Below are 9234 nucleotides of genomic sequence, written 5' to 3' on the forward strand. Positions count from 1 at the left end.
AAGGGGCCCCCAGGGATATCCCGACGGCCTAGCCAGGGTAACCACCTATCCTAACTTGTAGAACTTGATTCGGGCAACAAGATAAACACCTGCTTGACCCAGCGCATGCACGGTAAGGTTGCTCAAATTAATAAAATTAAAGGGAATAAAGGGCTAATTAGACCATTTTTTAATTAAAAAATGTATTTTTTTCAAGGGGCACCCAGGGATATCCCGACGGCCTAGCCAGGGTAACCACCTATCCTAACTTGTAGAACTTGATTCGGGCAACAAGATAAACACCTGCTTGACCCGGCGCATGCACAGTAAGGTTGCTCAAATTAATAAAATTAAAGGGATTAAAGGGCTATTTAGACCATTTTTTAATTTAAAAAAATATTTTTTTCAAGGGGCCCCCAGGGATATCCCGACGGCCTAGCCAGGGTTACCACCTATCCTAACTTGTAGAACTTGATTCGGGCAACAAGATAAACACCTGCTTGACCCGGCGCATGCACATTAAGGGGGCTCAAATTAACAAAATTAAAGGGAATAAAGGGCTATTTAGACCATTTTTTAATTAAAAAAAGTATTTTTTTCAAGGGGCCCCCAGGGATATCCCGACGGCCTAGCCAGGGTAACCACCTATCCTAACTTGTAGAACTTGATTCGGGCAACAAGATAAACACCTGCTTGACCCGGCGCATGCACATTAAGGGGGCTCAAATTAACAAAATTAAAGGGAATAAAGGGCTACTTAGACCATTTTTTAATTAAAAAAAGTATTTTTTACAAGGGGCCCCCAGGGATATCCCGACGGCCTAGCCAGGGTAACCACCTATCCTAACTTGTAGAACTTGATTCGGGCAACAAGATAAACACCTGCTTGACCCGGCGCATGCACGTAAGGTTGCTCAAATTAATAAAATTAAAGGGAATAAAGGGCTATTTAGACCATTTTTTAATTTAAAAAAATATTTTTTTTCAAGGGGCCCCCAGGGATATCCCGACGGCCTAGCCAGGGTAACCACCTATCCTAACTTGTAGAACTTGATTCGGGCAACAAGATAAACACCTGCTTGACCCGGCGCATGCACATTAAGGGGGCTCAAATTAACAAAATTAAAGGGAATAAAGGGCTATTTAGACCATTTTTTAATTAAAAAAAGTATTTTTTTCAAGGGGCCCCCAGGGATATCCCGACGGCCTAGCCGGGGTAACCACCTATCCTAACTTGTAGAACTTGATTCGGGCAACAAGATAAACACCTGCTTGACCCGGCGCATGCACATTAAGGGGGCTCAAATTAACAAAATTAAAGGGAATAAAGGGCTATTTAGACCATTTTTTAATTAAAAAAAGTATTTTTTTCAAGGGGCCCCCAGGGATATCCCGACGGCCTAGCCAGGGTAACCACCTATCCTAACTTGTAGAACTTGATTCGGGCAACAAGATAAACACCTGCTTGACCCGGCGCATGCACATTAAGGGGGCTCAAATTAACAAAATTAAAGGGAATAAAGGGCTAATTAGACCATTTTTTAATTAAAAAATGTATTTTTTTCAAGGGGCCCCCAGGGATATCCCGACGGCCTAGCCAGGGTAACCACCTATCCTAACTTGTAGAACTTGATTCGGGCAACAAGATAAACACCTGCTTGACCCGGCGCATGCACGGTAAGGTTGCTCAAATTAATAAAATTAAAGGGAATAAAGGGCTAATTAGACCATTTTTTAATTAAAAAATGTGATTTTTTCAAGGGGCCCCCAGGGATATCCCGACGGCCTAGCCAGGGTAACCACCTATCCTAACTTGTAGAACTTGATTCGGGCAACAAGATAAACACCTGCTTGACCCGGCGCATGCACGGTAAGGTTGCTCAAATTAATAAAATTAAAGGGAATAAAGGGCTAATTAGACCATTTTTTAATTAAAAAATGTATTTTTTTCAAGGGGCCCCCAGGGATATCCCGACGGCCTAGCCAGGGTAACCACCTATCCTAACTTGTAGAACTTGATTCGGGCAACAAGATAAACACCTGCTTGACCCGGCGCATGCACATTAAGGGGGCTCAAATTAACAAAATTAAAGGGAATAAAGGGCTATTTAGACCATTTTTTAATTAAAAAAAGTATTTTTTTCAAGGGGCCCCCAGGGATATCCCGACGGCCTAGCCAGGGTAACCACCTATCCTAACTTGTAGAACTTGATTCGGGCAACAAGATAAACACCTGCTTGACCCGGCGCATGCACATTAAGGGGGCTCAAATTAACAAAATTAAAGGGAATAAAGGGCTAATTAGACCATTTTTTAATTAAAAAATGTATTTTTTTCAAGGGGCCCCCAGGGATATCCCGACGGCCTAGCCAGGGTAACCACCTATCCTAACTTGTAGAACTTGATTCGGGCAACAAGATAAACACCTGCTTGACCCGGCGCATGCACATTAAGGGGGCTTAAATTAACAAAATTAAAGGGAATAAAGGGCTATTTAGACCATTTTTTAATTAAAAAAAGTATTTTTTTCAAGGGGCCCCCAGGGATATCCCGACGGCCTAGCCAGGGTAACCACCTATCCTAACTTGTAGAACTTGATTCGGGCAACAAGATAAACACCTGCTTGACCCGGCGCATGCACGGTAAGGTTGCTCAAATTAATAAAATTAAAGGGAATAAAGGGCTATTTAGACCATTTTTTAATTTAAAAAAATATTTTTTTTCAAGGGGCCCCCAGGGATATCCCGACGGCCTAGCCAGGGTTACCACCTATCCTAACTTGTAGAACTTGATTCGGGCAACAAGATAAACACCTGCTTGACCCGGCGCATGCACATTAAGGGGGCTCAAATTAACAAAATTAAAGGGAATAAAGGGCTATTTAGACCATTTTTTAATTAAAAAAAGTATTTTTTTCAAGGGGCCCCCAGGGATATCCCGACGGCCTAGCCAGGGTAACCACCTATCCTTACTTGTAGAACTTGATTCGGGCAACAAGATAAACACCTGCTTGACCCGGCGCATGCACATTAAGGGGGCTCAAATTAACAAAATTAAAGGGAATAAAGGGCTATTTAGACCATTTTTTAATTAAAAAAAGTATTTTTTTCAAGGGGCACCAGGGATATCCCGACGGCCTAGCCAGGGTAACCACCTATCCTAACTTGTAGAACTTGATTCGGGCAACAAGATAAACACCTGCTTGACCCGGCGCATGCACATTAAGGGGGCTCAAATTAACAAAATTAAAGGGAATAAAGGGCTATTTAGACCATTTTTTAATTAAAAATGTATTTTTTTCAAGGGGCCCCCAGGGATATCCCGACGGCCTAGCCAGGGTAACCACCTATCCTAACTTGTAGAACTTGATTCGGGCAACAAGATAAACACCTGCTTGACCCGGCGCATGCACGGTAAGGTTGCTCAAATTAATAAAATTAAAGGGAATAAAGGGCTATTTAGACCATTTTTTAATTTAAAAAAATATTTTTTTCAAGGGGCCCCCAGGGATATCCCAACGGCCTAGCCAGGGTTACAACCTATCCTAACTTGTAGAACTTGATTCGGGCAACAAGATAAACACCTGCTTGACCCGGCGCATGCACATTAAGGGGGCTCAAATTAACAAAATTAAAGGGAATAAAGGGCTATTTAGACCATTTTTTAATTAAAAAAAGTATTTTTTTCAAGGGGCCCCCAGGGATATCCCGACGGCCTAGCCAGGGTAACCACCTATCCTAACTTGTAGAACTTGATTCGGGCAACAAGATAAACACCTGCTTGACCCGGCGCATGCACATTAAGGGGGCTCAAATTAACAAAATTAAAGGGAATAAAGGGCTATTTAGACCATTTTTTAATTTAAAAAGTATTTTTTTCAAGGGGCCCCCAGGGATATCCCGACGGCCTAGCCAGGGTAACCACCTATCCTAACTTGTAGAACTTGATTCGGGCAACAAGATAAACACCTGCTTGACCCGGCGCATGCACATTAAGGGGGCTCAAATTAACAAAATTAAAGGGAATAAAGGGTTATTTAGACCATTTTTTAATTAAAAAAAGTATTTTTTCGAGGGGCCCCCAGGGATATCCCGACGGCCTAGCCAGGGTAACCACCTATCCAAACTTGTAGAACTTGATTCGGGCAACAAGATAAACACCTGCTTGACCCGGCGCATTCACATTAAGGGGGCTCAAATTAGCAAATTTAAAGGGAATAAAGGGCTATTTAGACCATTTTTTAATTAAAAAAAGTATTTTTTTCAAGGGGCCCCAGGGATATCCCGACGGCCTAGCCAGGGTAGCCACCTATCCTAACTTGTAGAACTTGATTCGGGCAACAAGATAAACACCTGCTTGACCCGGCGCATGCACATTAAGGGGGCTCAAATTAACAAAATTAAAGGGAATAAAGGGCTATTTAGACCATTTTTTAATTAAAAAAAGTATTTTTTTCAAGGGGCCCCCAGGGATATCCCGACGGCCTAGCCAGGGTAACCACCTATTCTAACTTGTAGAACTTGATTCGGGCAACAAGATAAACACCTGCTTGACCCGGCGCATGCACATTTAGGGGGCTCAAATTAACATAATTAAAGGGAATAAAGGGCTATTTAAACCATTTTTCAATTTAAAAAAGTATTTTTTTCAAGGGGCCCCCAGGGATATCCCGACGGCCTAGCCAGGGTAACCACCTATCCTAACTTGTAGAACTTGATTCGGGCAACAAGATAAACACCTGCTTGACCCGGCGCATGCACATTTAGGGGGCTCAAATTAACACAATTAAAGGGAATAAAGGGCTATTTAAACCATTTTTCAATTTAAAAAATATTTTTTTCAAGGGGCCCCCAGGGATATCCCGACGGCCTAGCCAGGGTTACCACCTATCCAAACTTGTAGAACTTGATTCGGGCAACAAGATAAACACCTGCTTGACCCGGCGCATGCACATTAAGGGGGCTCAAATTAACAAAATTAAAGGGAATAAAGGGTTATTTAGACCATTTTTTAATTTAAAAAAGTATTTTTTTCAAGGGGCCCCCAGGGATATCCCGACGGCCTAGCCAGGGTAACCACCTATCCTAACTTGTAGAACTTGATTCGGGCAACAAGATAAACACCTGCTTGACCCGGCGCATGCACATTAAGGGGGCTCAAATTAACAAAATTAAAGGGAATAAAGGGCTATTTAGACCATTTTTTAATTAAAAAAGTATTTTTTTCAAGGGGCACCCAGGGATATCCCGACGGCCTAGCCAGGGTAACCACCTATCCTAACTTGTAGAACTTGATTCGGGCAACAAGATAAACACCTGCTTGACCCGGCGCATGCACATTAAGGGGGCTCAAATTAACAAAATTAAAGGGAATAAAGAGCCATTTAGAGCATTGGGAACTACTGCCCCGACTTCCTCCCTATCTCTTAGTGCCGGCAATGGGAAGAGTAGAAAAAAAAAGGAAAGGGAGAAAATGAAATAGAAGATATCATTTATTCTACTCTTTTTATTTACTTGTATTAATTATATTTGATTTTTTATACAAAATTATGAAAAAACATTAAAAACTTTAAAAGAAAAAAAAATAGAAGAGAGAGAAGGGAAAGGGACTCGGAGAGAGAGCAAAGAAAAGGAGGGGGGAATAGATAGAAAAATAGGGAGAACGGAGAGGTCATATTGTATGAACAGGATATTTTAGGATTGTGCCCCGAGCAACTTTGAGATTGTTTTAGACATGGTGTGCAGAAAATGAACATCATATATCTTTCATCTTCCTTTCCTTTCTTTCCTTTTGTCATTTCTTTTTTGTTCCCAGTTTCAGAACTTTTTAGGGGACTTGGGGCAGTGTTATCGGATGGGGTCCGGAACAATAATGGCACAAGGGTTTTTATCCTATAAGGAGGCAAAATAACATTCTCGGTGGGGGGGGGGGTGACACACAATTTTTTTAAATCGAGCGAGAAGTGCGAGCTAATTTCATTTCAAAATAATAGTGTCCCTCCTGACTTGAAAAGCGACCTGTTAAGGACTAGCTGTTTGCATTAATTGGGTCATGAAGATGACCCCTCCATTCTTCTTATGATATATAATTGCGTTGATTCAATTATATCTAATGATATTGATTATATTGATTTAATTTGACATGTATGTTAATTTATATTTAGATTACTTTCAAATATGTATTTTTTTTCTTCCAATATTGAATTTTGTTCATGCTATTGTTTATTTAAATTGAATCAATCTATTTTGTACTTATTTGTATCATTTTGAAGAATGAAAATAAATTTGAATTGAATTGAATTGAATATCTCACCAAATAAATAGTGTGAGCGCGAAGGGATGATACCTGGACGTTCTAAGCACTTTTTGTCATCATGAACTGAATGGGTATCTAATTCGCTGAAAATATTTCAGTTATGAAAATTGTGGACACGCAGGATATGTATCTCGCTAAAACAAATAACGAAAACTCTAATGACATTGGATTTTTAAGACCAATGTAAATAGATAATTTACTTATTTCAATTATTAGTTACTGCGGGCGCGTAGCGCGAGCGACATCGTGAATTTTATATAATGACCTGAGAGATTTATGTTAGTGACCACAATTGTCGGGAGCTAAATGCTAACGGTGAATGGATGAGAAAATTTTCAAAATTTTAAGAACAAAAAAAAAGTTTTGGAGAATTATGACAATGTTTACTAAACATTTTTTTCTTCAAAATTTCGGGGGGGGGGGGGGGGGCAACTCACTGGGCCTCATCCTTTGGTGCCACCACTGGTCTGGGGCGGAGCCCCCGGAACCTCGTGATATTTTAAAACTTTGCAGATGGCCAACATTTTTTTATCATATCGCGGGTATATACACCACATATTATATTAAAGGGATGGTCCGGGCTGAAAGTATGTATAGCTTAATAAATAGAGTAAAATTCAATTAGCAAAATGCCAAAAATTTCATCAAAATCGAATAACAAAGAAGTTTAAATTTTAGCAATGTTTTGTGAAAACAGTATGGTCATGAATATTCATTAGGTGGGCTGATGATGTCACATCTCCACTTGTTCTTTTGTATTTTACTATATGAAATTAGGTCTATTCAAATTTTTTCCTCCAAGAGCTACAAAAATTGGATTGTCCATTGATTTATTGCATTTGATATTATTTTATTGCTGCAACTTATTTCACTATAAGGGAGACATTATTCACACAAGTATGAAATAAGGGGGAAAAAATTATGTATTAACACGTTAAGAAAAATGAAAGTTGAGATGTAACATCCACAGCCCATCTAATAAATATTCATGATGATTGTTTTCACAAAATATTGCTAAACTTTAAACTTGTTTGTTTGTTTTATTTCATAACAATATACATAAGAGATACATACAATAACGGAGGATCACCCAATTCAGCTGTATTTGCAAAATACTGCTGTTCTTCCTTGGGGTCCTACATTTACCAAACAAAGTAATATACACCATTAAAAATACTAAAAGAAAAAATTTCCAAGTAAAATACATTGACAGAAAAGTGTTCAAAAAAACTGCTCAATCTAAATAATCATAATAGAGTATGAAAGGAACTTAAAGTTGGTACATTATGAATTTCATTGGGCAATTGATTATAAATTGATATCCCCGATAGAAAAATGTCCTTTTACAATTGTTAGAATTTGGCTTGGGTAAATTAATAACAAATACTTTAGTATTTGTTATCCGATTTTAATGAAATTTTTGGCATTTTGCTCAGTGAATACCACTCTATGTATCAAAATATAAATATTTTCAGCCCGGACCATCCCTTTAAGTTCAAAGCAGTTCAGTGCGGATAATAAACGAAATATATTAAAGCAGCAAAACATAGCAAAAGTGGAAAATTTGTATAAGTCACCAGCGAGCGAAGCGAGCTAGAAAATCTTGGCCTTTTAAAAAGATTTTAAATATAAATTCAAATTATGTGATGGTCGCATTGGGAATTTAGCCAATCAATCAATCAATAATTAGTCACGCGATATCGTATAAAAGAGACATGTTAATTCATAATACAATTATTTTTTAGGGGTATAACTCCGTCCTTGTTGATTAATTGAATTGAAGGCTACACGTGCAATAGAAAATGTCTCCTGAGAATTATTTGAAGATTAGAGGAACGTTAAACTCATATTTTATATTTCAACAAGACGTTTTGTATCGACATACGGCCCCATATTTTCTCGGTATGCCTATATTCTGCAAGAGCATGCAGATATGCCGATCTACAAGAGAAGGTTAAAGATATTCGTTCGACCCAACCCATTCTCATTTTTCTTACTTTGTAATCTGATTACAAAAAAGTAAGTATGTATAATGATAAGACTGATTCGAGAAAAAAAATATGGGTAACAACTGAACAAACTTTGTGCAAATAAAACAAAATACATGTATCACTCGGTTTTCGGAACTATGTTAGTGGCGGAGGAATTAGGACTGAGTGTCATTAATGAAAAAATCTGCTGATGAGATGCTTTATCGAGTTACCCCTAAATGTGCATGCGCCGGGTCAAGCAGGTGTTTATCTTGTTGCCCGAATCAAGTTCTACAAGTTAGAATAGGTGGTTACCCTGTCTAGGCCGTCGGGATATCCCTGGGGCCCCTTGAAAAAAATACTTTTTTTAATTAAAAAATGGTCTAAATAGCCCTTTATTCCCTTTAATTTTCTTAATTTGAGCCCCCTAAATGTGCATGCGCCGGGTCAAGCAGGTGTTTATCTTGTTGCCCGAATCAAGTTCTACAAGTTAGGATAGGTGGTTACCTTGGGTAGGCCGTCGGGATATCCCTGGGGGCCCCTTGAAAAAAATACTTTTTTTAATTAAAAAATGGTCTTAATAGCCCTTTATTCCCTTTAATTTTGTTAATTTGAGCCCCCTAAATGTGCATGCGCCGGGTCAAGCAGGTGTTTATCTTGTTGCCCGAATCAAGTTCTACAAGTTAGGATAGGTGGTTACCCTGGCTAGGCCGTCGGGATATCCCTGGGGGCCCCTTGAAAAAAATACTTTTTTAAATTGAAAAATGGTTTAAATAGCCCTTTATTCCCTTTAATTATGTTAATTTGAGCCCCCTAAATGTGCATGCGCCGGGTCAAGCAGGTGTTTATCTTGTTGCCCGAATCAAGTTCTACAAGTTAGAATAGGTGGTTACCCTGGCTAGGCCGTCGGGATATCCCTGGGGGCCCCTTGAAAAAAATACTTTTTTAAATTGAAAAATGGTTTAAATAG

The sequence above is a fragment of the Lytechinus variegatus genome, chromosome 12 (assembly GCF_018143015.1).
Source record: "Lytechinus variegatus isolate NC3 chromosome 12, Lvar_3.0, whole genome shotgun sequence".
NCBI lineage: Eukaryota > Metazoa > Echinodermata > Echinoidea > Temnopleuroida > Toxopneustidae > Lytechinus > Lytechinus variegatus.